The following is a 5,296-nucleotide window of genomic DNA, read 5'->3' on the forward strand; positions in this document are numbered from 1 at the left end:
GGCCTTACTGTACCTCAAATTTTCTATTAATATGCTATAACTTAAAACACTTCTTTATCACAAGCCACTCCATAAGGGTGCACATAAGATTCAGAAGGTGGATTGAGGAGTCATACCAGTGTGTGTGAGAACAGTTGGAAACTCACGTCCATTGATTGGGAGCAAAATTTCAATTTGGGGTAGTTAAGGGAAAAAAGATTCCAAACAGACGCCATATAAAATTCTACTTCACATAACTCTCATAATGTGAATCCCCTTTCCTTTTACACAGAATTAAAATTCACAACAGAGATAGGGCAAATATTTGAGTTTTCTACATGAGACTTTGCCTAGAAAAGAGATTCAACTTGTCTTCTATGCCAGAATTTAAATAAACTTTTCCTTGAAACATCACACTTTGGTTGCAAGCATCCTTTTCATGCTCACATGCAAAACGTAGTTATAATTTTTATTATAAAAGCTGTAGTATGTATATTTATGATCAGAACAAAATAACAACAAATAACTCACTGGTTGCTTTCACAGTGAGAATGTGTATGCCAAGGCTGAAACAAGGTGACAAATAATAATAAACATTAAATAAAAATACTGAATGTAAAAAAGAATGTAATTATATAATGAAGCAATTTTCCTGCAGTAAGTAATGTGACATGCATTTTTTGGCATTGATTTTCATTAAGCATTTCTATGAATTGTTCAGAGTCAGAAGCAATACTTTATTAGATGTTGATTCTTCTTTATCAGTGTATGTTTCAATTCTGAGTGAAGATATTTTCTTTATCAAAGACGTAGATTCAAAAGCATAAACACAGTCCCAGCTCTGGTGACCTTGTCTTTCAGGTATTCTCCGCTGTGCCAAACTGTGAAAACTGCAGGAGATCCGTTCATCTTCATCATGTGTGTTTGATAGCAGTTATTGAATTTTTAAAATTAAATAGTTTGCAGGCTATTTTAGAGTCCAAAATTTTCTGCCAAATTTTCTATCTTGTGAGTGATTTATTTGTAGGTCCAAAGCACCAGAGGCTATAAAGCTGTGGCCCAAAATATTCTCGCTCTCTATATAGATTAAAAGGTTTATCTCACTGGAGATGCAGCTAATTCTTTGCACTGATGCCAAAACCCAATGCTGTGTGACATGGACAACAGGTTATATAATCTCCAGTGGTCAAAGCTGGGCTGGACATTGGTGTCTTTCTCCTTTGTGAATTATTCTATGGGAAACAAAAGAGTTTTCAGTTACTTGAGTAATGAATCATTACCAGCATAACTCAAAACTTAATTTTACTTCTGATTTTAGCAGGACAACGGGAAGAATAATGTTCAATTGTTTACAGGGCTATTATCTTAGCTTTTAACCTGGAGGAATGTTTGATGAGCTTATCATTACCAGGCAAGCCTATCCCACACAGTGATGATATAAAAGAAGCCTATATTCCAAGACACATTGATTTGTTTATAAGCTTTAGTTTATATTTGGAGGAAAAAAGATTAAGAAATACAATTCAAAATCCACAGTATTTTAAATACACTACTCTCCCCACCTTGTAAACTTTTTAAGCATAGAAAATTGCTTTCTGTATGTGCACCTCCTGATTTATTGTTCCATCACTCTCCTAACAAATTCAACTAAATGTGATGATCGTGGTAAAACAAGGATAATGGTAATTATTAATAATGTAGCTGTAATTTCATAAATGTTTATAGGTGTCAGGTGTTGTCCTAGGTGATTTGGATATATATTATTTTACTTTATTATGAGAGCAACCGTGTTGGGTTCCTTTTCCAGATGAACCTGAGTTGAGCTCCAAATCCTATGTATGGGATGCTGGAATCCGGCAGACTGAGTTCAAATCCAAGCTCTGCCACTGACAAAGTAGGTGACTATGGACATATTAGTCGACCTCTAACACACATTATTTGACCTTTAAATAGGTGACAATTTAAAGGACCCTTAAAGAAAAGGTTGTTTTATAATGTGAATAATGCTTCTGATATACACTATTAGGTTTACTGCTGTAATGTCCTTTGAAGGGGTCCTCACCTATCCATACCCACAGCTGCTTTATGAGTCTGTATCCTCATCTATTTCACCTACATAAAGCCTGTTCTCTTCTTCTGCCACCAGTGGTATTCTAGAGCAATCTGTACTGGCTTGTGAGAACACAACTGTTAAATATTCAGGATTTCTGAAATCTGGTTATTAAACCAGTGGCAGCTTTCAATCAGCCATAGTGGGATTATTTACACCAGGGAAATCTGTAAATTCTGCAAATCAGGGCTTTCTCCCACCCACGTCCAGCTGGAGATCCACTTGACAAGCACATCAACCTTTACACCGCTGGCAGAGGAATATTCAAAAACATCTAATCACTTCTTGATATACTACTTCTATTCACTTCCCAATTCCTAGGGTCCAAACTACTTAGGATTACTTACAATCATTTTCATAACCTGTATGCAATGAGTCTTTCTAGCCACTCCAACTCTCACTTTTTGGTTCACACAATGTGTTTACACTGTGTTGCAGCAACTCTTACCTCTTATTCCCCAAACATACTATGAACTGCATGTCTCCATATTGTCATTCATGCTGTTTTGTCTGCCTGGAACTCCCTTCATATAATGTATACTAGGTAAAAATATTTTCTTCATGGTTCAGCTTTGTCTTCTAATCTGTGTAACTTCCTTAAAGCCCCTCCTACTCCAGGAAACCCCCACATTAACTGTTTCTTATAGCACGTTTGTAAATGTGAACATTGCACTTATCACACTCATTTTTATTTGCTTAGTTATCTAGGTGAGTAGATCCAAGTTCTGAGATCACGGCTTATTACCTAGAGGAGGTGTTTGTCAAATAAAAATTGTACCAGAGGGAGTTAAACAGACAAAGATGACTTTACTCAAAGCTATTGCACTAGGAGAGAGGGATTGAACTCAACTCCCCTAAAAGAAAACATAAGAGAGGTTTTAAGCACTGAGGTGAGCTAGTGGAAAAGTGCTAGAGGATGTTGGAGGACTGTGGCTGGTCAATGTGATTACTGCCATCTGTGTTTGCTAATTGGCAATTATCAAATTTGGGCTTTTACTTCCCCACAGAGACTGAGATATCTTGTCAAGATGGTGGCATAGGTGGACTCTGAACTCAACTCTTCCCACAAACACAACCAGGTTACAACTATTCTTGGAAAAATTACCCCAGAGAGAGAACTGAAAACTGGATTAAAAGAAGCCCCACAACAAGGGACAGTCCTAACTGAGGTGGAAGAGGCAAAAATTCCTTCTGGAGAGAAAAAAGCCACCTTCATGTGTGGTGGAGCTTCACAGTCAGCAAGGTGAAAGCAACCCTAAAGTACACAGCTCTCCCTGAAGAGGTGGGGACCTGGGTGGGGTCATGTTACTGCTATAAGCATCCTTCAGACTTAGCACAACTGAGAAAAGTGTCATACTATCTGGCTTTACTGGCTACTGACTGCAATGGGGAATACCCTCAGGAAAGCTATAGACATAAGTGGAATAAAGCCAATTCTTAAAGGGCCCTTGCACCAATTCAGCTGTCTCAGAGAGAAACCTAAAATCATCAGAAATAAAAGTGCACAGTCCTTTAGTGAAAAGAGACTCACCTGATAGGCTCTGGGTGCATCTTGGTGAAAGATGAGACCTCTCTGGAGACTGAGACATTGGTTTTGGCCATTGTTGTGACCTAGTACAGGCATGCCGACACAGACGCCATTGGAGTTCTTCCCCTGGCCTGTTAGCCCAGGAGTCTGCCACACCCACTAGAGTGCAGACTTAATCCAATTCAGCCAGGGCAGGCAGCCTGCCCTAGGGACTGGCCCTGCAAACAGCAAGCTCTTGGGAAACTTTTCAGCCTGCGTAGACTGAATGCCTAGATTCTCTACAGGCAGACAAGTGTGTCTGCCTCTGTGGGGCAATGTCTGTGTGAGGGACAGGTGAACTGAAGGGGGCATTAATGGAGAGGTGGAGGCCTCTGCAGTGGGTGACTAGTTATGTTCTAGGGGGTTGTGAAGTGTGCATGGACCAGGACTGTGTTGATGGTGTATGTGGACCTGTGAGGGGTGGGACTTTTCAGTGGCAGAAGACCTGTGCTTCACAAACAGCCACAAAAGGGATCGGCCCCACCTGTCAAAGCCTGAAACAATTGGTGCCCCCTGTGCCTGGGGCCAGCCCCACTCAGCTGCAATCCTGAGAGAGCTGACAACAACCTTTTAGGCCTGAGGCCTACAGCACCTGTAAGCCCTGAGCCTAGCAACCAGCTACACTGGGTGCCTACTCATTTAACAGGAAAACCGCAACAAAAATGTGCTTTTAGACCTTATAGCCAATGGTGCTGGGGCTCTCCAAACCCAATTTACAAACAACCAGCCAGGGGGTGGAAAGCCTACACTCCCTGGGTACTTGCACTAAGAGCTGCATCAGCAGAAGGACACAAATAGCCCAAACAGAGGTCACTCCTGGAACATTTGGACTGGTGACAAGAGGGAAGCACACTGCTGGGCCTCAAAAGGTATCTCTTACATAAGGCCACTTCTAAAGAAACAGGAGACATAGCTGACTCTGCTACTACATAAATATAAGCACAGAGAAAGAGGCAAACAAGGAGGCAAAGGAATAGGTTCCAAGCAAAGGAACAGGACAAAATCCCAGAAAAAGAACTAAATGAAACAGACAAGCAATCTACCTGACAAAGAGTTCAAACAAAAACTCATAAGGATACTCACAAATATTGGGAGAAGACTGGATAAACACAGTGAGAATGTCAACAAAGAATTGGAAAATATAAAAAAGAACCAATCAGAAATGAAAAATATAATACTGGAAATGAAAATTTCAGTGGAGGGACTCAATACCAGAGTAGGTGATACAGAAGAATGGATCAATGAGCTCGGTGAAAGAGTAGAGGAAGTCACCAAGCTGAACAGATGAAAGGAAAAAGAATTTAAAAGAATGAGAACACTCTAAGGGAAGTCTGGGGCAATGTCAAGTGCACTAACATTCATATTAAAGGTGTCCCAGAAGGAGAAGAGAGAGATAAAGGGGCAGAGAATCTATTTGAAGAGATAATAGCTGAAAACTTTCCAAACCTAAGAAAGGAAACCAACATACAAATACAGGAAGCACAGAGAGCATCAAAAAAGATAGACCCGAAGAGGCCCACACCAACACATATTATAATTAAAATGTCCAAAATTAAAGATAAAGAGAGAATCCTAAAAGCTGGAAAAGAAAGGCAACAACTGACATACAAAGCAAAGCCCATAAGGCTATCAGCAGACTT

At 40.1% G+C, this 5,296-nt stretch overlaps 1 long non-coding RNA gene across 1 annotated transcript; it reads right to left on the reverse strand.

The window, feature by feature from the left end:
* Window positions 1-433: 433 nt before the first annotated feature.
* On the reverse strand, window positions 434-3,890 carry LOC106832237 (uncharacterized). Its single transcript, XR_001398352.3, has 2 exons — window positions 3,621-3,890; window positions 434-1,211 (listed from the first exon to the last, which is right to left on the reverse strand). It is a non-coding gene; the product is annotated as an uncharacterized lncRNA (long non-coding RNA).
* Between the last annotated feature and the right edge of the window lie 1,406 nt (window positions 3,891-5,296).

This window comes from Equus asinus, chromosome 1 (genome assembly GCF_041296235.1).
Source record: "Equus asinus isolate D_3611 breed Donkey chromosome 1, EquAss-T2T_v2, whole genome shotgun sequence".
Lineage (NCBI taxonomy): Eukaryota > Metazoa > Chordata > Mammalia > Perissodactyla > Equidae > Equus > Equus asinus.